A 27219-nucleotide genomic window follows, 5' to 3' on the forward strand; every position below is an offset into this window, starting at 1 on the left:
GTGATTTTCTAAGAGAGTAAGTATGTGTAAGTTTCCTTAGAAGTAAAGTGGTAGTGTGTGTATAGCTGTTTATGCAAATAAATGGATGTTCAATAGTTTATTTGCATGTGTGAGTATGTGTGTGAATAACTTTTGGATGAGTGTCGGTGTGTAACAGGATGTGTAGGTGTATCACTACATATGATTAGTGAATATATGTATGAGTGACTATATAGAACTGTTGGTGAATTAGTGCATGTGTATATAGATGGTGGAATTATTGAATTGGTTGTTGTAACTGGTATGGGTATCTCCATTTTTTTGAAAATTTTAGTTTCTATTTTTGAATATGTGTTTCAAGGGTTAGATTACAGTGAAAGGAGGTCTGTCACTGTGTCACAAGGATGGTGTCATCAGTGATGTCATGAGTGATGTCACTGACCATGTCATGAGTGATGTAATATGTCACGTCATCAGCAGTGCATTACACGCGCAAGTTATAGTGAGTCCAACTAACTATAACGTGGAATTTCATTGGTTTTATATCAGTAAAATTTCCAGCTAACTATAACTGGTGTCAAACCTATGTTTTTTTCAGTGAATTTCATAGGTTTTGTAAATGCTACTTCCTAACTATAACGTGTGTAAAACCTATGGTTTTTTCAGTGAATATATATATATATATATATATATATATATATTACCTACTGGCGGTCGCCAGTAGGTATATATAGTTAGGATTTTTTCTCTATGGGTTTTTTGAAAATTCTATGTCTAATAACTTTGGCGTTTGTGGACGGAATTGGCACATTTTGTTTCTGAGCAGCCCCTGAAAATTGGAGGGGGGTTCGTCCAGGGGGGGTCGAGAAAAAAGGGGGGTCCCAAAACGTGTTTTTAACATTGAGTTTTCCATAGGGCGGTTGGCCTCACTTTTAGCCCGAACGGCTGAATGGATTTGCACGAAACTTGGCAAAATTGTAGGGACTGGTAGCCCGATGTGCCTTTTGTAGGTCTCAATATATGTGCTACAGTGGATTTTGAGAAATTAACGTTTAAAAAAGATATATATCTGTAACAGCGGACCGGGCAGCGCTCCAGGACGCGTACTTTTCGCGCAACGGAGCTTTGTGAAGCGAAGCTGATTGGTTCTCCGGCGTCTGTCAACATTCCAAACAGTCCGTAGCGGCCGCCATCTTGTCTCTCGGTAGGATCGAGAGACAAGAGGAGGCCAAAGCGAAGGGGCAAATGACCATAAGGGGGCATAGTAGATCCTCGCTGACCCCCTAGGTTTGATGTGGAGGTTTTAAAAGGGCCCCGCTGGGCAAAAAAAAAAAAATAATAATAATAATCGAACGGCTGAATGGATTTGCACGAAACTTGGTAAAATATTAGGGACTGGTAGCCCGATGTGCCTTTGCTAGGTCTCAATATATGTGCTTCAGTGCATTTTGAGAAATTAACGTTCAAAAACAAGATATATATCTGTAACAGCGCTCCGCTTCGCGGAGATAAAATTATATCTGTATTACCTAGCTGTTGCTAACACCAGTTAGCGACGGCTAGTAGGAGATAGCGACCATCTTGGGCCCCACTTTGCATGTGAGTGATATTTATCACTAATGACATGCAAAGTGGGCATGCCAAGATGTTAGCGACTGGAAACAGTCGCTAACATCGCTATCTCCTATTATCAACTTTTGGAAATATTCGAGATAAGCGCGAATATCTCCAAAAAGTAACAGCTGCCCTGAGCAGTTCTTAGCCATGTTATCCAATGGGAGGTGGATAACATGGCTAAGAGCATTAGCTCGGTAATGCATGAATATCGCTGAGTTTTCAGCGATATTAATGCATTGCGGTCGTTTTTTATCGTATTTGCGATAAACCTTGATAATAGCAAGGTTTATCTGCGATAATTTCTGACGGTAAAAAAATCTTTGCAATGCATCGTTAGGGATAAATATCGCTTAACTTTGGTAATATGCCCCAACGTCTGTTAACGTTCGATTCGAAGGAAATCAGGAAGTGTTGAAAAACATTGTCTGCGCCATCTTGTCTTTTTTCAAATGCCACACTTTTGTCGTGCACGGCAGCCATTTTAGATGCCTTGACCAGACCCACTCTGTGCACGCTGTCGATCCTTAGCATGGCTCCCCACCCTCGCAAGCATCTCACCCAGGCAGTGGTCACCCCCGCTCTCTGTCTTATGCATGGGTAATAAACCTCCCCCCATCTGCGCTGCTCTTCCCTGAGAATCACACCCTGTGCCCGCCCGACACCTCCCTTTCGCCCTATTCACTACCGCACCCTCTGACACTCCTTTTCCTCTGTGTCCGATTGTCCAGGCCGGTCCTAGGCTATCAGCTAGCCCTGCAGATGTAGTTTATGGCCACAGCTGTAAAGAATCACCCCTCTTCAAAGGAGTTATAGTAGATCAAGGCCCACACTCGATGAGATCCGTCACAGCAGAAGCGTTGCTATTATCTGAAAACCATCCTGTATTGTGATTGGGGAGGGGACCGAGCGTGAAGCGGAAGATTCCAGGGATGACTCTTTGTACATCAAAGTTTTTACAATTATGTGTCACATTAAAAATATATAGCACTCCGACAAAGTAGTAAGATTATAAAACTTTAATAATTTATAAATATATACAAGAAAACAAAAATAGTAATAACATATAAACATTTTTAGGGAAAAACAACGAAGTAGCGGTCGGCTGTGCGAATAGTCCCAACGCAGCACAACGTCCAGATTTCCGGCGTGGGGCGTCGCGGGGGGTGGGTCATCAGTAGCAAACTGTTGTGCGAATAGTTCCAAGGCAGCAGAACGCGCCGAAATCTAGATGACACGAAAGTGATGTCTAGTAAGTTGCCACCCAGCAAATAACGGCGTGGGGCGTCGCGGGGGGTGGGTCATCAGTAGCAAACTGTTGTGCGAATAGTTCCAAGGCAGCAGAACGATGGCACCAAGGTGATGTCCAGTAAGTTGCCGCACTGGTTTTGGTATCCTACAATGCTGCTCCGAATAACGGCGTGGGGCGCCCCGGGGGAGGCGGCGTGAACGGGCCTCTCCAGGTGGAGTGTCATCTGTTGTAGTGGGGCGCCCCTTTACCGTTTCAGTTGCCATTCCGTCCGTTTTTGGTCCACTGTGTCAAAAGCCGCAATTCAGCTGAGTTGCGCCCACTCTTGCGGTGCAGCGATAGGCGGCTGTCACAGGACTCTCAAAATGGCGGCAGGCTCTTTCCTTTTTGGGCCTGGTCCACTGAAATGGCCCTGGGACACCTTGGAAATCGGACGCTTGTCTGCTAGGTCTTGGACCCCATTCTCGAAAGCGTCCCCTCCGCCTTGAGAATTCATCAAAAGTTTTGGGGGCCCGACTCCTGCAGGCTTCTGGTGGGGAGCGGCTGCCATGATTGCTCGCGGAATGACCACGATGGAGCTACGAGATGGTGGTGCTCTCATGCTGACGCCAGTTTAGTCTGAAACATCCAGAAACAAGGTGGGGCTTTCATCGTTTGGGGAAAAAAAAAAAGTTTTCATCCAATGAAAAGTGTTGTTTTTAGGTCATATGATCAAGCCTTCCATCATTAGGAAACCAAAAGTAAAATGAACCAATGAAAAGTTTTATAAACAAGTCACATGACCTGTTATGCGGCATAGGGTATAAAATGCGGAGAAAATACATTGGTACGTGAGGCGGCGTCAGTAGCGGACCGATGTGCGAATAGGCCGAAGGCAATACAACGCGCCAAGATCCGGATGGCACCGAGGTGGTGTCCAGCAAGTTGCAGCACTGGTGTGGCCATCCTACAATGCTGAAAGTCGGCGTGGGGCGCCCCGTTGGCCTCTGAGTTTGCGTCAGTAGCGGACCGATGTGCGAATAGGCCGAAGGCAGCACAACGCGCCAAGATCCGGATGGCACCGAGGTGGTGTCTAGTAAGTTGCCGCACTGGTGTGGCCATCCAACAATGCTGAAAGTCGGCGTGGGGCGCCCCGTTGGCCTGTGAGATGGCGTCAGTAGCGGACCGTTGTGCGAATAGGCCGAAGGCAGCACAACGCGCCAAGATCCGGATGGCACCGAGGTGGTGTCTAGTAAGTTGTCGCACTTCTGTGGCCATCCTACAATGTTGAAAGTCGGCGTGGGGCGCCCCGTTGGCCTGTGAGATGGCGTCAGTAGCGGACCGATGTGCGAATGGGGCCAAAGGCAGCGCAACAATATTTTCTGACTGACACCACAAGGCGCTGAGATGCCAAGATCCGGATGGCACCGAGGTGATGTCTAAGTTGCGGACTGATGTGCGAATGGGGCCAAAGGCAGCGTAACAATATTTTTTGTATGGAAGATACCACTAGGCGTTGAGATGCCAAGATTCGGATGGCACCGAGGTGATGTCTAGCAAGTTGCTGTACTGGTGTGGTCATCCTACAATGCTGAAACTCGGCGTGGGTCGCCCCATTAGCCTGTGAGATGGCGTCAGTAGCGGACCGATGTGCGAATAGGCCGAAGGCAGCACAACGCGCCAAGATCCGGATGTCACCGTGGTGGTTTCATAGTTGAGAGGCACTTCATCTGCAGTGGGGCGCCGAGATCCGGATGGCACCGAGGTGATGTCTAGCAAGTTGCTGTACTGGTGTGGTCATTCTACAATGCTGAAAGTCGGCGTGGGGCGCCCCATTAGCCTGTGAGATGGCGTCAGTAGCGGACTGATGTGCGAATGGGGCCAAAGGCAGCGCAACAATATTTTCTGAAGAGAAGACACCAAAAGGTGCTGACATTCCAAGATCCGGATGGCACCGAGGTGGTGTCTAGCAAGCTATGCAGTTGAGTTGTGTGCGCACTTGCGGCGAATAGGTCGAAGGCAGCATAACAATGTTTTTTGAATAGAAGACACCACAAGGCGTTGAGATTCGGTTACCACCGAGGTGATGTCTAGCAAGTTGCCGCACTGGTGTGGCCATCCTACAATACTGCTCCGAATAACGGCGTGGGGTGCCCGAAGGGGGGGGGAGCCGGCGTGAATGGGCCTTCCTAGGTGGAGGCTCGTCTGCTGTAGTGGGGCGCCCCTTTACCGTTTCAGTTGCCATTCAGCTGAGTTTCGGCTGCTCTTGATGCTACAGCGACAGGCGGCTGCAAGAGGACTCTCAAAATGGCGGCCTGTTCTTTGGATTTGGGCCTGGTCCACTAAAATGGCCCTGGGACACCTTAGAACTCGGACGCTCGATTTTTTTTTTCCTTTCCTGTACATGCAAAAAAAGGTAAATGCCCGGTACGTTACACGCTTCATCTGCCACGATGAACTCTCCAGAGGAACCGAAAAAAAATATAGTTGTGGTAACTATACCATGCATCGTCATATGGAGAGGTGGCACCAATTAATTATAGTGCTGCATAAAAGAGAGATTTGGAGGAGAACCCCTGACCTGCTAGTACATTCATCAAAGAAGTGGCACTGAGAGCTTCAGAGGCAAGGGAAACGGTCCCAAATATTTAGAAGAACTTTGGAAAGATTAAAATGACATGTTTAGATTGTGGCAAATTAATTTCATGTGGACAGATGAGTGTTACTCTAATAAATACAGCATATGAACATCATCATAGTCGATGGTTGGTAGAGACATTTTGACTATATCCTGGACCTGCCCGTCCTCGCCCAAAATGGCGCCGGAATAAATGGGACTCGTAACTCCTTGTTGTGTACTGGTTGCAGAACCTTGAAATCACGAGATACGTATGCAGTTTTGAAGCACATGGCGGGCGGGGACGAGAATTGATTGACTATTTCGACATCCCTATTGATATTAAGTTCTGATGTGTTATTGATTACTGTACTGTTGAAAGTTCGAATTAACGTCACCCATGGTACTTGCCCGCAAATGTATATCTAGATAATTTTATTGTAACTGGCCCTGTCGTATTTTAATTATAAAATGTACGTCCACCGATTCCGTAACTGTTAGACACCTTAGTTCTTGCAACCTAATGGCCCGCCCGTTACGTTCCTCTACAGTGTAAATGTCTATTCATCATATACGATTACAGTTTGCTCTGTGGCAGGCCCACGTGGTTATAGGCTCGTATTTGTATAATGAAATTTTCACAATAAAGGTTTTTAAAAGAAAACATGGTAGTAGTATATACATTGGTAAAGTTTTTAATAATAGTGACTGTTTTAGAATCATTAAAAGGCAAGTGAAATAAAGCAGACCAATTACATGAAGGGTAAAAGGTATAATACGAAGGAACGCAGTAAAGATAAATGGTCAAGGGCTGTTGTGTTTTCTATTCCTGCAACATAAAGTGATCGATAAGAATCTCATATTCAGGCGTATCGGCGACTAAGACAGCAGGTCGACCCTCTTTTGCTCAACGGCTCCGTCATGGGACGAAGAAACGCTCTTTTTCTCGAAAAAAGAATATATTTTACTTGCAGGACAGTTGTAAAATTTCCGGGAAAGTACATTAGCCTGGAACATTATAACATATATTTAAGAAAAAATAATGTTCGGAAGTAATGAAAAGCGTAATTTTTAGGTCATATGACCAAGCCTTTCATCATTACAATAAGAAAAGTAAAATGAACCAATGAAAAGTTTTATTAACAAGTCACATGACTTGTTATGCTTACGTTACGCGCTGCGCGCCCCGGATGACTTCCGGATGCGCTAACGCGGCGCGTCATATGACGCATTACGCGACAACGCAGGTACAGAATATAGTCAAAATGTCTCCACCAACCAGCGGTCGGAACACAACCCCTTTCAGCAGGCTAAATAGTTCTGTTAAATGACAACAGAAGGGACAGGCAACAAGAACCATCAGTCAAAGAGGGGAGGGCTAGTTCTTCTCTACCGGGTTACATTGGGACGCTACCGGAACTGATCGAATTGGTAGTCTACAGTGTTTCTGGATGTTTCAGACTGAAGCTGGGGTTAGCATGAGAGCAGCACCATTTCGTAGCTCCGTCGTGGTCATTCCGCAACCAATCATGGCAGCCGTTCTTTATCGTTATTTTGGGCGGGGTGAGTGGCGGAGCCGAGCTGTTTTGCAGCCATCATTGTGTGGAGTTCAGTTCATCTCACTAGTTTTGTATTTGTCATGAGGGGTTGTTCCTAATGTTTCTATTTTAGCGAGGTCAAAAAGAGATCCCATTAGTGGCTACTGATTTTGCTCGATTCCTTTTCTTTTTTTTTTACACGATTTTTCGTTATCTGCAAAGACTAAACAGAGTATTGCGACTCTGTGTTTGTTTGTAAATAGAGAATGAACCAAAGAGAACTAATTCTAAAACAGTAAATACTTGGATAACAATCAATCAAATGGAGAGAGAAGCAGGCACGACGGATTACAACGGGGGCAAAGGCCTGCGTTAACTACCTTTCACTATCTGCAAAGAGAGAGTACTCCTAATAGAAATGAGGGGGGGGGGCACCATTCAAAGCAGATCAGTGTGCATAAACACGAAAATGTTTTCACTTACCACGTACTTGACATTCGACAGCTTATGACATTTGCTATTAAAAAACCATTGAAATTCACTGTAAAAACCATAGGTTATAGACCATATATAGTTAGGAATTAGCATTTACAAAACCTTGAAAATTCACTGAAAAAACCATAGGTTATAGACCATATATAGTTAGGAATTAGCATTTAAAAACCTTATTTTACTCACACAAAACCATTGAAATTCCATATATAGTTAGTTGCACTAACTATATATCGCACACCCGCAATCCACTGCTGATCATGTCACATATTACATCATTCATGACATGGTCAGTGACATCACTGATGACATCACTGATGACATCTCAAATGACATCACTGATGACATCACTGATGACATCTCATTTGACATCATTCTTGTGCTAATACGATAAACCTCTTCAGACTCTAATATAACCTTAGATACACTCAGTGTATACAGACACTCACACACTGCCACTCATCCATGGAGTTACTCACACACCCAGTCAGTCATGCAAAGAAACAATCTCACCTCCATTTCTTCAACTATACAGTTAAACACACCTTACTTATTGAAACATATACTAACACATATTTACTCTCTTATACAATCCCTGATACAAGTTCACAATGATCGATACAACCACTCACTCATTCAGTGGCTCTCATGCACAGTTATTTATATATGCCAACTCTCACATGTACTGTGTTTTACATATGTACTTACTATGACATGTAGCATTGAGATATCCATTCACTCATCAATACACTCATGCACACAGTCAACTGCCCATGTAGCTGTTTCCACATGCACTCTTGAACTCATACACCTAGTGAATAAACTGCTCACACATCTATGCATAGAGTCACACACCTTCCAGCCACCCCCACACAAACTCAATCTCCCATAGAAATACTTGGGCAACCAATTAATAACACATATAGCCTCTCGTATAGCTAATGATCAACACATGCAGCAGTTTACAGAACAACAGACATAATGATGCACAAATTAAGACAGTTTAGTCACTAACCCATGCATTCAGTGAGACACATTTAATCACTCACTCATACAGTCAGTCACGCACCTACTAAATCCTTCATCCAGACACTTATACATCCACTCATTCTTCAATATGTAAGACATATTTTAACTTTACAGAAACATACAGTCACTGGATGTTGTCATCAGTGATGTCATCAGTGATGTCATTTGAGATGTCATCAGTGATGTCATCAGTGATGTCACTGACCATGTCATGAATGATGTAATATGTGACATGATCAGCAGTGGATTGCGGGTGCGCGATATATAGTTAGTGCAACTAACTATATATGGAATTTCAATGGTTTTGTGTGAGTAAAATAAGGTTTTTTAAATGCTAATTCCTAACTATATATGGTCTATAACCTATGGTTTTTTCAGTGAATTTTCAAGGTTTTGTAAATGCTAATTCCTAACTATATATGGTCTATAACCTATGGTTTTTTCAGTGAATATATATATATATATATATATATATATATATATGTATATATGATCAAGACAATTTGCTGTCAAAACTCGTAGCCTTTTGTGGATTAAACTCTGGCTTCCTTATCTGAGCGCGAGTATTTCTTTGAAGAATCTACTGTGCATTATATTCCTACTGGCGGTCGCCAGTAGGTATATATGGTTAGGACCTAGTTACCATAGGAAATTCCGAACATTCTATTGGGAATAACTTTGGCGCCGATTGAGGGATCTGCCTGTAATTTCCCTTAAATTTGCCTCGCTGCGCTCTGCTCCTTCCTGAAAGTTTCGGGGGGATTCGTCAAGCGGGGGCCGAGAAAAAAGGGGGGTCCAAAAACATGTTTCCCCATGTTAATTTCCATAGGGACATTCTGACAAGGCTACAGCTCGAACGGCTGAACGGAATTACACCAGATTTGGCAAAATGGTAGGGACTGTTATGCAGCAGTGCCTTTTGTATGTTTGGTGTAAATCCCTCCAGTAGTTTTTGAGAAAATTGAATGTGAAATTGAGTCCAATGCAATTTTCCATAGGACCTTTAGACACGGCTACAGCCCGAACGGCTGAATGGAATTACACCAAACTTGGCAAAATGGCAGGGACTGGTATGCAGTAGTGCCTTTTTTATATTTGGTGAAAATCGCTCCAGTAGTTGTTAAGAAAATTGAATTTTCCCAAATTATATATCTATGGGTGGCACACCGTGAGTGCACAGTAAGCTTACTGTACTCTGTACCTTTCCGAGTATGAGCTGCATGCTGATTGGCTGCCACTGTCTGTCAACACTCCAAAACAGAAATTGTTGGCAGCCATCTTGTGCCTCGGTAGACTGAGGCACAGGAAAGCAGAAAAACAAACGTGTAGAACTCAAAAAGGGGGCACGGTAGAAGCACCCTGACCCCCTAGGCCTGCTAAGGGGGTGCCACAAGGCCCCCACTAGCTATGTGAAAGTCTATATTAGCTTTTTTTTCGGACGATCATGGGGGGGAGCACACCGTAAGGAGTACAGTAAGCTTACAGTAGGCTTACTGTAAGCTTACTGTACTCTGTACGGTACGCGTACGGTGCGCGTACCCCCGCGATTTTCCGAAAAAAACAACTAATATAGACTTTCACATAGCTAGTAACCAACTGGAGAACCAGTTTACACAACAACTGACAAAGTGATACAGATATTCACACAGTTTGGTCACTATCCACTATATTTAGTGAGACACTTTAAATTGATCAAGTAAACAGTCAATTACACTGCTACTAAATCCTCCATCCAAATATTTATTTTTATATATCCACTCATTCTTCAATGCAAATTGCTACATATATAATGCATATTTAAAAAACGAAGCAAACCACATTCACTGGATGATGTCATCAGTGATGTCATCAGTGATGTCATTTGAGATGTCATCAGTGATGTCACTGACCATGTCATGAATGATGTAATATGTGACATCATCAGCAGTGGATTGCGGTTGCGCGAAATATAGTTAGTACAACTAACTATATAGGAGCAACTTCAATGGTTTTATATGAGTGAAATGTCCAGCTAACTATAACACCTCTAAAACCTATAGTTTTTTGAGTGAATTTTAAAGGTTTTTTAAATGCTAATTCCTAAGTATATATGACCTGAAACCCATGGTTTTTTCAGTGAATATATATATGTATATGTATATATATATATATATGTATGTATATATATTACCTACTGGCGGTCGCCAGTAGGTAGTTATAGTTAGGACCTACTTTCTATAGGAAATCCACAACATTCTATTTGGAATAACTTTGCCGCTGGTGGACGAATCTTCGTAAAATTCTCCAAGAAAATGGCCTGCTTGGCCCCCCTCCTTCACTGAAAGTTTGGGGGTGATTCGTCAAGTGGGGGCCGAGAAAAAATGGGGGTCCCAAAACGTGTTTCCCCATGCAATTTTCCATAGGGACCTTAAGCCAGGGCTACAGCCCGAATGGCTGAACGGAATTACACCAGATTTGGCAGAGAGGTAGAGTTCGGTTCGCAGATTGTGCTTTTTGTTAAATGGTGGAAATCCGTTCAGTAGTTCCTGAGAAAATCAAAAGTAAAATCATAGTGATATCTATAGACGAAGTACTGTACGCGTACGGAAATACGTACAATTACGAGCACGAGCTGCATGTTGATTGGATGTCAACTGTCTGTCAACACTCCAAACCAGGAAGTGTTGGCAGCCATCTTGTGCCTCGGTAGAACTGAGTCACATGAAAACAGTAAAAGAAAGTTGCAAAATAAGGAAAGGGGACAGGGTAGAAACATCCTGACCATCTAGGCCTGCTCAGGGGGTCCCACATGGATCTTTAGGCCCCAATTTTTTTGTTTTAAATAAAAAAGTCACGGGGTATGTGTATCGTACACATACGCGGTGGAAAAAGAAAAAAAACTAGAAGTCCGTTTTATTTTTAATTAGCCCCCGGGGGGGCCAAATTCCGGGGGAATTTTTTTCCATAATGGGGCTTGTAAGGCCCTCTGAGACCCGGGGAAAGCCACCCCCTTGGGTTTTATTTTGAAGTATGCGGGGGCTCATGGCCCTTCCTCCCCCCCCAGCCCCGGGGACCGCCACCCCCTTGGGGCTTTTTTTAAAATATCTTTTTTTTAAAGTATGTTTTCAGCTCTCCCTCCCTCTCCCCCGTACACGTCCCGGGACCGCCACCTTCCTGGGGCAGTAATATGTAAAATGACCTTCCAGCCCGGGGGACCTGCACTCCCCGGGGCTTTTTAATGTTGGGATGGGGTCATGCGGCCCCCCTCCTGGAACCCTTGATGGCCCTGGGGACCACCACCTCCCAGGGCCGGCTCCTGTAGTGTCTCGGGGTGCCTACCCCTGGGACACTGCTGTTTGCTATGGTAGGGCAGGAGTGTTGTGGCTCCCACTTTACCACAGAAAACCGCTTTCCTATTTGAAAGAGGGCGCAAGTTAATCTGCTCTCTCTTTCAAGTAGGAAAGCAGATTGTTTTTCATCAGAGAGAGCAGGATGTAAGCGGCTCTCTCTGACAAACCAATGCCGGCTCTCGAAGGACACGGGGAGACGTCTGTAATCATGGGGGCATTGGGGCTAAAAAAAAAACTGTTATTTTTGGGAACTAACTTTACCGGTCAAAAATAGAGCTATATTTCTATGATAGTATGTAAAACTTTCCGTTTTTTGTGCACCAGTTGTACTCTCTATGCATGCACAGCCTCGTTTCCAATACCATGTTTCTTTCTTTTTCTTCAAGTTCGCCAATCAAAGCTGTCCTCATTTCAGGTATTAAATTTGCTGCTTTCTTTTCCCGGGCCGTGTGTGTCATCTGCTGCTATACTTTTGTAATATGTTAATAATCATATTCTATCTATATTTATTTGAAACGTATTGCCGAGCCACCAAACGTTGATTACATACTCCGTCCACCGCCATTTTAGTAGTTTTCCTCTGTTATTTTTATTATACCTGTTACTTTCATTTTACCCTCCGCCTATCTTCTCTGTGATCAATGAGATTTCCTGCCACAGACACCACGGTGTTTGTCCTTGGCCTCTGATGTTATCAGACTTGGTCACACGCATACCTAAAAACTAATTTGAAGCACGTAAGCCACAGCCATTACAACGCGTGTCCGTCACCTCAAAGCCAATATCATGCTTATGCCTTTATCATGCGTGGTAAATGTATACTAGTTGTAAAAGCATGCGTGGTAAAGCCATATGCATGTTAAGGAATTTGTGGTGACGGTCTCGCGTGGTTATGACTGCGTTGTAATGGCTGTTTCCCCCCAAGACACTGCAGGAACCGGGTCTGGGTGTGGCGGACTCCAGGGCATCAGGCGGTGGGCCACGCAGCCTCCCTCACACAATATAGAAATCTCCGGGGGGTGGTTGTTTTCGTGGTTTGAGGGGCATCATTGAGGCCCACACATTTAATTTTTGTAGGGGGGTAGGTTTGCACGTGAAAATGTCGCAAGAGGTTTGTAAATGTGGTACATATTGTTTTGTTTTACTTTGATTTCCTTTCTATGTTGTAGTGCATCCATAGAAAATATAACTTATTGTACAGCCAGTACTTTTCAACCCTACTGTCAAACATCTTACTATAGTACTTCAAATTATAAATATTATTTTTGTTGTGGACCGTCCCCCCCCATGAAAAAACAAGTATATAGTTTTTTTTATTAACTTTTATTAAAACAACAATAACTGTAAACGTAACTTAAAGATAATGTAAAAAACAATTAGAAAAATAACTTTAATAAAACAGTATTATAAACAAATTGTGACGTGGACTCCAAAAGACGTTGGGTAAGTAATCTGCAAAACAAAAAAGAAAAAAAGAGTTTAAAGTTATGTAAATGTGACTAAATAAGGTAAAGCATTACAAGTGAAGGTAACACTACGATTTTACGTGTGCAGTGTGCCTAGTACATTTAACTTCTGTTAAAGTCCCGCGTTCAAGTGGTGTCTATATGGAAGTGCCTTCTGCGTTACTAACACAAAAGTGGCACAACGGGATTGTAACTACGCCGACTTATTTCTAATGCATTGCAATGGAGGCATTGTATATCTAGGCCGCTGTGCTTACCTTGTATAAAGACTGCGGCCACCGGAGTTCACAACTTCAATTCAACTCTTTTTCTACACGTCAAAGTAGATAGCAGTGTCTATAACTTTAAAAGAGAAAGAGAAATGATGTCACAGAGAGTGAGAGAGAGAAAGAGAGCGAGAGAAAACAACATTAAAACTGTCTCGCAGAGTCTGAAGTTGAGATTTTTTCTTGAAAAGTCAGACGCAGATTTACAAGATCCTTGCACCACTTTTCCCATGTTAAAAGTGACACAAAGGTGGCGCAAAAAACTCTGAGAAACATTTGTTTCTCAGACTGTTGTAACCTATCTGTTGTCACTGCTCGGAGTTAATTATACATTTCTCCACAGTCAAGCAGCTGCACACTACCCACTCTCTCCTTTCACAAATAATTTGTTGTTGTTTTGGAAACAAAATTCTTTGCTCACCTAGTGCCATTGGCGTGATTGAAAGAGGGTGCTCTACGTGTCGAAGAAGCCTTCACTGTAATCAAGAGAGTTCACCACTTCAACTCAGATAAGGTTGTATACAGCAGACTGGAGATAGCAGTGTCCAAAACTTTAAAAAAGAAAGAGAAATGATGTGAGAGAGTAAGAAAGAGAAAGAGAGAAAAAAGACATTAAAACGTGGGAGAGACACACACGACAGGGGGAGGAGCGCAACCACAGTCAAAAATATCAGGGGGGGCTAGAATTTTTTTTCGGGGGGGGGGCTTAACTTCAAGCAAAAAGAATAGTGGAGCTGCAGGGGCTGTAAGCTTGGGAGGGACATCAAAGCCTCATTAACAAGCAAAATGTCTTTAAAAGACCTGTGAAGTACTCGGGTGCATCTGTGTGTGGGCCCAGGAAGCTATCTCAACCTAGCTGAAGCCCCGTTAGCCCAATGTGTGTTTTTTGTGCGCCTGCTGCATTCTACACATTCTCTCTTTTCACAGATAACTTGTCGTTCTTTCGAAAACAAGCTTCTTTGCTCACCTTGTGCCATTGCCTTCGTCCTTGTTACATAATCCATCCTGAAGCTCTACATCTAAAAGATATTAAAAGAAAGATGTTATGATTGGTAATTGTTACTATATTGATTTGGAGTTAGATAACATCGCGCTTTTATACACGTTCTTTCTCACATTTCTATGACCTGTTTGTATTGGTAATATTCCGGACATTTCAGCAATTATTAAAACGTTCCTGCTATTGGGAAAAAAATGTATACATGTAAATTAATACACTATATAGGAGTGCGTTTGTCTAAAATACTAAGTCGCGTTTTTGTATCTAGTCTGCTACAACCCTGACTCCCTCCGATGCGTACTCAAGCCTCACTGCTCACCTTTTCGTGGATAAGACACCTTCTGCATGATGTAGTCCTGATCTCCAACAAAGAAGTCTCATATATGGTGCCGAGTCTTGTTATCTCTATGGCTAACGACATACTCCTGCTCCCATCATCATCATCGCAGGTTCTTCACCCGCTCAGTTCTTCGGGCACCACTAACTCAGTGACCAAAGAGGCCTCGCATGTAGTAGTGGGCCCCTTGATCGGTACTTTGGGAACAATTCTAAAATGGCATACAACACGTGCGCTCTGTCTTTTTTATACATAGGTGAACGTGTGTAGTGACGAATGTGCTGGATGGCTGTGGTGTGGGTGTATACCACCCATGAGGGAGTGTGTGTGTCGATCTGACAATTAGACCTGCAACTAAGAAATCACTACAATGGAAATCTGGGCCATGTACTGTTGTTGTGTTTTCCTGGTAGCGTAAGCACAGTGGCTGTACTAACGTATTTAGTCTCGATTAATTTACCACCTCTCCCAGGGGCTTTTAAATGTTGGGAGAGGGGTCAGTAATTGTGCTGACTTTTCTCCTTTAGCGTGCAGTACTATATTGTTTTATAAAATGTATAACTCTTCAAACCATCTTTGCTCTTACGACGTACGGCTGCTATTTACGTAATTGCTTTTAAAAGTAATATACGCTTATTTAAAGTTTTAAAAAACTATGTTCATGATTATCCCAGATAATGTCTTCCCTTAATATGTACATTAAATACATAAATAATTGTTTTTGAACAATTAGAATATTTCGCGCCGTACGCGTACGGGGCGCCGTACATGACGCCGTACATGACGTCATGCGGGATTTATTTATTTTTTATAACGCGGGGTACGCGTTTTGGGTGAAAAAGAAAAAAAACGCGAAGCCAGCTTTATTGTTAATTAGCCTCCGGGGGTGCCAAATCCCGGGTGCAATTTTTTTTCATAATGGGGGGCCCAGAGGGTCCCCCTGCGCGGGGATCGCTGCCCCCCGGGTCTTTAACTATATAAATGCGGGGGGGCTCATGGCCCCCCGGAGTTCCGGGGACCGCCTCCCCCACCAGGCCCCCCCCGGGGCCTCTTTTTATTAAAAAAAAACTGTGCAAGGAGGTTGTAAATGTGGTATTTAGCTGTCATTTCTGTCTTGTGGAGGATCCAGGGTAAGTATAAAGTTTTTTGTACAGCCAGTACCTTTCTGCCTGTTACCATAGAAACAGTTCATGGATCACTTGCGTGACTACAGAGGTTAGAAGTTCACCACAATATGTTGCTAATTTAAATAGTTACTGTGCTGGAGATTTATAATTTTTTTTTTCATAGGAACCATTAGTCGTAGAAGAAGTCAGTGGAAAAGTTTTGTAAGCGATTCCTTCATGTTCGGGGAGTATTAGGGTAATGTGCTCTAAGCGGGACTTTACGAAGCTTAATGTTCATATTAAAAGTAGAAGGTTTGGCAGTCATTCCTTGCTCGTCTGTGGAACAACATGGACATTTTATTGGCTAAAGTGTTCCGAGTACAAGTTTGCTCCTCATTGGGTGGGAACGGTTCACTGTTGTCAGTGATATTGTGATGCATTTTCCAAAGGATTATGGGGAAAGAAAGTAGTAGAGGGCAGGTTAGGAACACTATTAACTCTGTACAGTGCCCATAAGGTGGTGGAGAGGAATTATGAGGGATACAATTTTTTTTATATGTTTCAAGGGCCATTTATATAATTGCCGTGTGGTGTATAAATCACAGCGGAAAAATGACAGTGTCTTGCGCTGTTTTTTTTTAATCAAGTTTGTAGGTAACATACTTCTTAGGAGTACTATTTACTTATAATGTGGTGTTTACTTGTCTGATGGGGAGGTGTGGTTGCGCAGCAAAAAAATCAGTCTAGGTTTGAAACTGATTTTATTAAGCAAATACAAATAAACTTTCTTCAGAAACTGCCGCTGTATATATGAAAGGGGTGACAATTAAAAATGGAATTTCATAAAATATCAGTTAAGCGTGGCTATATACTTCTTTTTTGTGCTACAGTTTGTAAAAGTGTTGCCCCATATTCTTGATGATGTAAGAGGGCATCAGTTACTTTTAGATAAAGTAGAATATAAGTGCTACAACAAACACCCCGCACTACATTATCTCAGATCAAGAGAACAAGTAAAAAACAGTTAAATACAAATGATTTTATATCACATAGAAATGCATGCATTATTATTTTTCAAATGTGTATTCTGTACAATTCAGGAACGTGCTGTCGTAGTGCTTAGAGGTTGCAGACTGTTCCGCTAATAAATCACATACTCACTAAAGAATATATAGGATGATACTCTTATAATATAAAGTACAGGTCCTATATATTCTTTAGGGAGAAGGTGAATAGGAACCGCAAATAAGAATAGAAATTAGAAAATAAAATTCTGAAATGTAGGGTTTATTAAATATTTAAAGTAACAAAGTATGCATGATAGCTATATTTTTTTGTTCTGCTGTTTCGTAAAATATGTTTCTTGAAAAAAATATCTGATCAAGTACTTTTTAATATTTGAAAGTTATATTATAGATGGCACTGAAAAATCTCCTATTCTTCTTCTGTAGCAATAGGACAATCTATTATAATATAACAATTGATACCATTGTTACAGTAAAAAGAAAAGGAAAATAAAGTTATGTATTTAACAGAATATCCATGATGAAATACTTTTGAGCGGTAATTATTTACTGAACTTCTTTTCTCCGGGAGGTGAAAAAGTTTGATCTTCGTGGTGACGGGTCATAAACTCCTCTGAGATCATGACGGTGAGAATAATAATTTGTATATATTCTCACAGCACATGATCACAAGGGGAAAATCGACTGAAAACCGCAAGTCGGTATCGTTACTTACTTATTGTTACTCTTCGTGACGACGGATCGTGAAGTCCACTAAGATCACCAAGACTGTTAATGTTATAATATACATATTAACAGTATGTGATCTCTAGGGGAAAACACAATAGCAAGTGGAAGATGGTACGTTGATTGTAAATGTTTAGGGTTTGCGTCGACGGGTCACCAACACCTCTCAAGCTAAGTACAGTGTCAATATTATAATATAAAAACTCACTATATAAAAGGTGAAAGGAATTAGAAAAGGAGCAATGTTTGTTATAATCTATCTGTTTCTAAAAACAAACTGCTGACGTTACAGAGAAAAAGCGAAAAACATGCAATAACATTTATTTCTACATATAAATGTTTAAATATTGATAAATAGTAAGCCTGGGCGGCCAGCTACGCTCCGTGCACGCCGTGCCGCCTCCTACGCATTTTGCGTAGGCGGTGTAGCCAGGCGGCACTACGCGCGCTCCGCAGACGGAGCGTAGCCGGCCGCCACCCGCCTCCCTCCCGCCCTCCCTAAATACATAAATAAATGGATAAAAAGCTTTTTAAAACACTTACCTTGTCTGCCGCGTCCCCGGGGCTCCCTCTCGCCGTCCCGCGATGCGCGCCGCCATTTCGGATCCTAATGCGCATGCGCGGGCGGCCGCGCATGCGCATTTCTCGTGAGGAATGCGCATGTGCGGCCACCCGCGCATGCGCATTAGGATCCGATTCGGTGGCGGCGCGAACGGCGGGACGGCGAGAGGGAGCCCCGGGGAGGGCGGGAGGGAGGCGGGCGGCGCGGAGTGGGGCTACGCGGAGTGCGCGGGTGGGCGTAGTTGTGCGCCCACTTCGCGTAGCTCCGCGGAGCCCCACTCCGCACACTACGCCCCACAAATTATAACTAAGTACTATGCCATATTGAAACAACTTACAACTCCGGAATATGTTTGTTGACGGAAAAAGAGAATCTGATGTTAGGAAACGGAACCTGCAACATAGATTGGTGACTCAGAAATAGCTCGTGAAACCTAAACTAATTGCAAAGTAGGTCTATGGAAGGAAGATGTGGGCCTGCCTATTTAGATGGCACGTTTTGCAGTTAACACGTGCTCACGTTTTTAACTGTTTTTGTTCTGCACGTGTTCGGAAAAGTTACAAACTGCGAAGCTGTAAAAGTTAATGTATTATTATCTACTTACGTTGGAGAGTTTAAAAAGTGTTACTCAGTAAAATGTGTTCTTTACATTTTCATGATTAAAAACATGTAAATAGAAGATATAAAAAAAATCATTAGAAGAAAAAAAAGGATTAATATTTGTTAATATTATGCTTTTTAATTTAAAAAAAGTTAGCATTTGTCAATCGTAAACCTACCCTCGGAAAGGTGTGCTGGCACTTTGGGCATTGGGAAGATTAATAAATAATAAATTACTTTTTCTATGCACCTTCAAGCTTGGCTTTTAAACTTTCAATTGCCCAGTCTGTATCTTTACACTTCCTACAAACATTCTGCTACTGCTATTTTAGTATCGTAGTGAGCCATACAGCAGTTTGTGTTTATCTATACACTGTTTTAAAAGTGAAGCAGTCATACATTCAGCTCGACACTCTCCTTGGACAACTGTAATCATCCAGTCACTATCTAAGTAGTCATGGAACAAATAAGGCCTTAGGCCATGGACTGTTTTAAACTGTTATAGACTATGCTTGCAGTCTTCTATGCACCGGCAAACTTGCCTTTTATATGTTCAATTCCCCAGTCTCTATCCTTACACTTCCAGCAAACACTCTGTCACTCCTGTTATAGTTTTGTAGTGACTCATTGATCAGTGTGTACTAATCCATTCACTATATTAAAACACTAATGAGTAGATGTACAATAACTGCCATATCCCCAGGGATATGCCAGTTATTATGCACTGTGACATCATCACTATGGATGTGCCGTATTTAGAATGTGGTGCACTATGGGGCAAAAACGGTACAGATATGTGATGTATCTGTGCCGTGAAGGCGGCGCATTGCTTAAGTTGCGTTGTAAGTGCAACGCATTTCCAGCAATGCTCGGGAGCTCTATGCTCACAATGCTGAGTCAATCCTTTCACCTGGTTCGAGCAAGTGCAGGGTTTTGATGCAGCATGAGTTCAAAAGTGACAAAGTGAAATCTTGTATATTTGACTCAGCCATATTTAGGAGGTGTTCCTGCACCGGAACGCCCCCATCCCCCATTCCCCTACTTCAAATCATTTGTAGACTATGCATTCACTGTTGTATACAGTAGCAAACTTGCCTTTTATATCTTCAATTACCCAGTGTGTATCGTTAAACTTTCATCAAACACTCTTACACTACTGTTTCAGTATTTTAGTGAACCATACAGCAGTATATGCTTATCTTTACACTGTTGTAAAAGTAAAGCTGCTATACATTCAGCCACACACTCTCCTTGCAGAATTGTAATCATTTAGCCAGTACCCAAGTACTCATGGTGTAAAGTGTGCCTTAGGGCATGGACTGCTTCAAACACATACAGACTATGCATGCAGTGTTCTATGCACTGGCAAACTTGTCTTTTATACCTTCAATTCCCCAGTCTGTATCTTTACACTTTCACCAAACACTCTCACACTACTGCTTCAATATTGTAGTGAACAATCAGCAGTATGTGTTTATCTATATACTGTGGTAAAGCTGAGGCTGTTATAAATTCAATCAGGCTCTTTCTTTGCAGAACTGTAATCATTCACTCACTATCTAAGTACTCATGCATTAAAATAGGACTTAGGCCAAAGACTGTTACAAACCCCTATAAACTATGCATGTAGTCTTCTATGTACTTGCAAATTTGTCTTTTATACCTTCAATTCCCGAGTTTGTATACTTACACTTCCACCAAACACTCTGTCACTGCTGTTTTAGTTTTGTAGTGACTCATTCATCGGTATGTAGTAATCCATTCACTACATTAAAACACTAATGGGCACATATACAATAACTGGCATATCCCCAGGAATGTGCACCGTGACACCACCACCATGGATGCGCCGTATTTATAATGTGGTGCACCCACCATGGGACAAAAATGGCACAGATATGTGATGTATCTGTGCTGTAAAGGTGGTGCATTGTTTGAGTTATGTTGCAAGTGCAACGCATCTCCAGCAATGTAGTAGTATCAATTTCCCAAAATGTTCCGTTATAAAACATTTATAAAAAATTGTACAAATCTTCCCCTTTATTTAATCCATTAGGCATTTTAGTGTCAAACTGCATAATATAACGACTTTCCAGCTGTTTTAATTTTTTGTCCCTGTTTCCTCCTCTCAGTTCTTTAGGCACCGCATCTAATACAAAATAAGTTAAATCTTTAAGATTGTTCTTATGTACAAGATTAAAATGGCGGGCCACAGGGTAGCTAGCGCCCGAATTGACAATAGCGTGCAAGTGCTGTAAAATGCGTGTAGATACAGGTAACTTGGTGCTGCCTATATATTTGAGTTTACAAGTGCATTCCAGGACGTAAACTGCAAACTCTGTTTTGCATGAAAATAAACCTCTCAACTGGGATAAATCAGTAGAAAATGCATCTTGAATTTCCCTTATATTAATTCCAAATTTGCACGCTCTACGCGAGTTGCATTTATAAAACCCCTTTCTTTTGGTTAACCAATCACTCTTAGTTTTAATTTGAGTTTCAGGCATAGCTCTGTCTAAGGCATCCCGCATGGATGGAGCTCTTCTATAAGTAATACTCGGAGAGTCCTCAATTTCAGGTGCCAAAGTTATATCTGATTTCAGAATAGGCCAACTTCTAGCTTTTATTTGTCTTACTTTTTTGTGTTGGCAATTGTAAGTAGTTATCAACCTGATGGGCGCCTTTTTATTTATAGATTCTGTGTTAAAATCCAGCTGGGTCTCATTTTGCCTGATTATAGGGGTATCCAATTTTAATAAAGATTTACTGAGGTCCTCTATTTTATATCCTCTAGCCAAAAATCTCTGCACTGCTTCATCTAGGCATACCTTTAAATCATCACTATTGCTGCAAATTCTTTTGATCCTTAAAAATTCTCCATATGAAATACTCTTTATAAGGTGTCTAGGGTGGGTGCTACTGGCATGGAGGATAGAGTTTCCAGCCGTGGCTTTTCTATGTAATTTCGTGTTTATCTTGCCATCGGCAATATAAATTTCCACGTCTAAAAATTCCACCCTTTCCTTGCTAATGTTGGCCGTAAACTTAAGATTTAAATCGTTAACATTGATTTGATTAATGAATGCCTGTGCCGATTCCACAGAGCCCTGCCAAATTACACATACGTCATCAATAAATCGCCACCAAGCAACCACCTTATTAGAATAATGTTCCTCCAGGGTGTGCTCTAAGACATGCTCCTCCCACCAGCCTACATGCAAGCATGCAAAGCTGGGGGAGAAGCATGGCCCCATAGCCACACCATGGAGCTGCTGGTACACTGATGCATTAAAATGGAAATAATTATGTTTAAGAAAAATATTGTTCATTTGCAGTATCATTTTGTTATGTTCATGGAATTTGATATCACGTTTGGACAGGTATAATTTCACTCCTGCTAGACCCTGTTCGTGTTCTATGCTCATATAGAGGGCACATATATCCATGACAATAAAACAGTAATGCTCACACCATACTATTTTGTTACGTTTTTCCAAAAAATGACCCGTGTCCTTAATATATGAGCCAAGAGCTTCCACATAGTTTCTAATAAAAAAAGTCAACATATTTGGAAATGGGTTCCATCAGCCCTCCCTGTGCCGATATAATGGGACGCCCCGGCACTGGATTTACCTGTTTGTGCACTTTAGGTAAGAAATATAAAGTTGGAGTAATGGGATAATCGGTTTTTAAAAAATTATACTCCTCTTTATTGATGAGACCCATACGTTTCCATTGAGCTAGCTCCTTAAGCACTAGTTCTTTCACTGTTTTAAGCTCATTAAATGTCACTTTTTTATAACATAAAACATCATTCAAATGTTTATTAGCTTCTTCAATATAGATCGCTCTTGGCCAAAGGACAATGTTGCCACCTTTGTCTGCATTTTTCACAATGATACTGTCTGTTTCCTTAATTTTCCTCACCAGTTTAGTGTACTGTTGTTCTTTGTAACTTCTCTTGGGTTTTTTGTTAACGGTGTCCCTGTTCAATTTCTTTAGGTCATCAATAACAACCTCACTGAATACATCAATTGCCTCACGCGGGATGACCGGCATGAATGTTGAAGTTGGTTTAAATGGGCTTTTAGCGGCACTGGCGCAAGCAATGCCCATTTCTCTCAGTTCCTGTTGAGTGTTTTCATATTCCTTTTCCTCTGTCGTATCAGCCAATGCTTGTACTGTTCTTAATCCTGCAATGTCAGAGACTTGAAATTGCATGCTTGGTGTGTTTAAAACAGCGATGTCGGTTGCCCTTTCATTAGCTTTTTATTTGTGAAACTTTACCAACTTCAATTTGCAAATAAACTTGAAAACGTCAATTCTTGACTGCGTGTACTGAAAACCGGATTTGGGGCAAAACGAAAGGCCTAAAGATAATAATTGCAATTCTGCAGCATCAAGGTCAAGGTCCCTCAAATTTATCACAGTATTGTTGTTGCTTCCATTGTTCTCGATTACTTGGGTAACTGTGTTTTCCCTTTCCCTCCTTTGCCTCTCCAGTATATATATTACTTGCATTACACTAACCTTCCAGCAGATACCTGTGATCCAGGAATGGGCTGTGTTACAATGACAAAGTCGACAATGTGTCAACGCAGGTTTTATTGAGAGGAGCTAGACACCACCAACAAGTCAGTCTCCCAGCCAGCTCCCAGTCTCCAACTGGCACACAATAGAACACTGCTGCCTGGAAACTGTGAGCATTCCTGGCATGAGGACAGCTCCTGCATTTAAAGATAAACAAAACATTGTCAATTACAACACCTCCCCCTCCCATAATAAATGAAAAAGAAAAAGAAATATGACCATAAACTTATGATCTAAAAGTCACATCTACAACAAGAGAAAGGAGCCACCTATATTGAAGAAAACATGCATAGAAGAACATTCCCAAAAAAAGACACATGGAATGCTTCGCAGGAACACAGAAATAGTCCCAGCACAGCATTAACCTACAATATCATCTTTGAAATGAATGGGTAGTTTCCTTGGTCTCACGGAAGACTTGACTGGAGGAACACTGTCAGCCGAGGCCCGTGGAGGGAGTTGCAGTGGGGCAGAGAGGCGGGGGAGAGGCAGGGTGGGGGTGCTAAAAACCGGCATATGGATAATTGGAGGTAAGTAAACAATTTTAATATTTAAATGGTTTACTTACCTCCAATTATCCATATTCCGGTTTTTAGCACCATCAATCAATCAATCAATCAATCAATCATTTGTATAGCGCGCTACTCACCCGGAAGGGTCTCAAGGCGCTATGGGGAGGGGTCCGCTACTGCTCGAACAGCCAGGTCTTGAGTTGTTTCCTGAAGGCGAGATGGTCCTGTGTCAGCCGGAGGTGGATGGGGAGGGAGTTCCATGTCTTGGCTGCCAGGTAGGAGAAGGATCTTCCTCCGGCGGTGGCTCTTTGGATGCGTGGTACGGCGGCGAGGGCGAGGTTTGTAGAACGTAGCTGGCGGGTGGGCGTGTAGAAGGTCAGGCGGTCGTTGAGGTACTTGGGGCCCAGGTCGTGGAGAGACTTGTGTGCGTGGGTAAGGAGCCTGAACGCGATCCTTTTGCTGACGGGAAGCCAGTGCAGGTCCCTCAGGTGGCCGGAGATGTGGCTGCGACGGGGGATGTCCAGGATGAGTCGGGCGGAGGCGTTCTGTATGCGCTGGAGTCTTTTCTGTAGTTTGGCTGTGGTTCCTGCATAGAGGGTGTTCCCGTAGTCCAGTCGGCTGGTGACGAGTGCCTGGGTGACCGTCTTCCTGGTTTCGGTCGGGATCCATCGGAAGATCTTTCGGAGCATACGCAGGGTGTTGAAGCACGATGAGGAGACGGCATTGACTTGTCTGGTCATCGAGAGGGAAGAGTCCAGGATGAAGCCCAGGTTGCGTGCGTGGTTTGTTGGCTTGGGAGCGGTGCCCAGGGCGGGAGGCCACCAGGAGTCGTCCCAGGCGGAGGGCGATGGTCCCAGGATGAGGACTTCCATCTTGTCCCCCCATGTTAAAAGCAATCAAAAATAAAAATGGCATCTTCTAAAGGTGGTGCGTATATGTTTGCAAAAAATAAACAGATACAAAAATAGCTGATAGCAAAAATAAATGTAGAAAAATTAAGGAAAATGAAGGATGAGATTATCTCACGAGCTCGAAGTAGACTATTTTCTATTTGGATGTAGACATGTGCCCAAGCGAAACACCATCAGTCCAAGTGAAGAACGCTATTGGCTGATTTGGGCTGACTCTTCAGCTCATCCCTTTTGCTGTGATGAAAGGAAACAACATGTGATTGACATGTGAACAGACCAATAAATTGGGAGTGGTGACAAAAATATTTATTTGTGTTTATTTGTATTTATGTATAGATGTATTTGTATCATTTGTATCATTTTGTGAAGGGGAGGCGAGACTGACGCTGTATCTAGGTCAGACTTAACAGCCCTTTCATATGTCTCCTTCAAGGTCTGCCATGGAATGCACAGAAAGGTGCATGTAAGGTTTTGGCTCCTAAAACAGTTTAGTGGTCCACTGCAGACAGCTGTGTGCCAAGTGAAGGCTGCAATGTTCGGCCTTCCTCCGTAAGAAGAGTAATATTCTGAGTTGCACTCAGTTTGGTCGCAATACAGCATCATGTTGCTTTAGTACCAAGACGTCAGTGGCATACAAATGCTGTATAAAACCAGAATATTATGTTTGCAATAAGATTAACACACACATTATTGATAGGCGACTTTATGTATTTATATTGAAAGGCTACTGAATGGCGATGAAAAACACATCAAAATGTACAGATGGAAGAAGACATGAACATGAAGGCAAACAGCACACCGTTTTGTTCTAATATATATATATATATATATATATATATTCACTGAAAAAAGCATAGGTTATAGACCATATATAGTTAGGAATTAGCATTTAGAAAACCTTATTTTACTCACACAAAACCATTGAAATTCCATATATAGTTAGTTGCACTAACTATATATCGCGCACCCGCAATCCACTGCTGATGATGTCACATATTACATCATTCATGACATGGTCAGTGACATCACTGATGACATCACTGATGACATCTCAAATTACATCACTGATGACATCATCTAGTGTCTGTGTGTTTTTGTAAAGTTTAAATACGTTTTACATATTGAAGAATGACTGAATGTATGGAAGACTGAGTGTGTGTGTGGCTGGCTGGGAGGTGTGTGACTCTGTGCATATCAATGTGTACTTGTATCAGTGATTGTATAAGAGAGTAAGTATGTGTTAGTATATGTGTGAAAAGTATGGTGTTCTGTGTTTAACTATAGATGAGGAAATCGAAGTGTGATTGATTCTTCACAGGACTGACTAGGTGTATGAGTGCATATGATAGTGTTCTAATAACTGACTGCATGTATGAGTAATTGTATGGGTGAATGAGTGAATGTGTGTGTAGACGTACGAATCAGTGAGTGCGTATGTAGTAACTGGTATTGGTGTGTCATGATGTCATCAGTGATGTCATTTGAGATGTCATCAGTGATGTCATTTCAGATGTCATTAGTGATGTCATCAGTGATGTCACTGAAGTATGGTGTTCTGTGTTTAACTGTATAGATGAAGAAATGGAAGTGTGATTGATTCTTTACAGGACTGACTTGGTGTGTGAGTAACTCCATGGATGAGTGGCAGTGTGTGACTGTCTGCATAGGTGTATGAGTGCATATGATAGTGTTGTAATAATAAGTGACTGTATGTATGAGTTATTGTATGGGTGAATGAGTGAATGTGTGTGTAGACGTAGGAATCAGTGAGTGCGTATGTAGTAACTGGTATTGGTGTGTCATGATGTCATCAGTGATGTCATTTGAGATGTCATCAGTGATGTCATCAGTGATGTCATTTGAGATGTCATCAGTGATGTCATCAGTGATGTCACTGACCATGTCATGAATGATGTAATATGTGACATCATCAGCAGTGGATTGCGGGTGCGCGATATATAGTTAGTGCAACTAACTATATATGGAATTTCAATGGTTTTGTGTGAGTAAAATAAGGTTTTCTAAATGCTAATTCCTAACTATATATGGTCTATAACCTATGGTTTTTTCAGTGAATTTTCAAGGTTTTGTAAATGCTAATTCCTAACTATATATGGTCTATAACCTATGGTTTTTTCAGTGAATTTCATTGGTTTTTTAACAGCTAATATCTGTAGCTGTAAAATGTATTCTTCTTTAAATCCAAAAATATATTTTATATGTTTATGAATAATTTTTTTTTAAAATATTTTTTTTTCTTCGTTCCCGCTTCGCGAATCGGGAAGCTTCCCG

The sequence above is a fragment of the Lissotriton helveticus genome, chromosome 2_1 (assembly GCF_964261635.1).
Source record: "Lissotriton helveticus chromosome 2_1, aLisHel1.1, whole genome shotgun sequence".
Taxonomy (NCBI): Eukaryota; Metazoa; Chordata; class Amphibia; order Caudata; family Salamandridae; genus Lissotriton; species Lissotriton helveticus.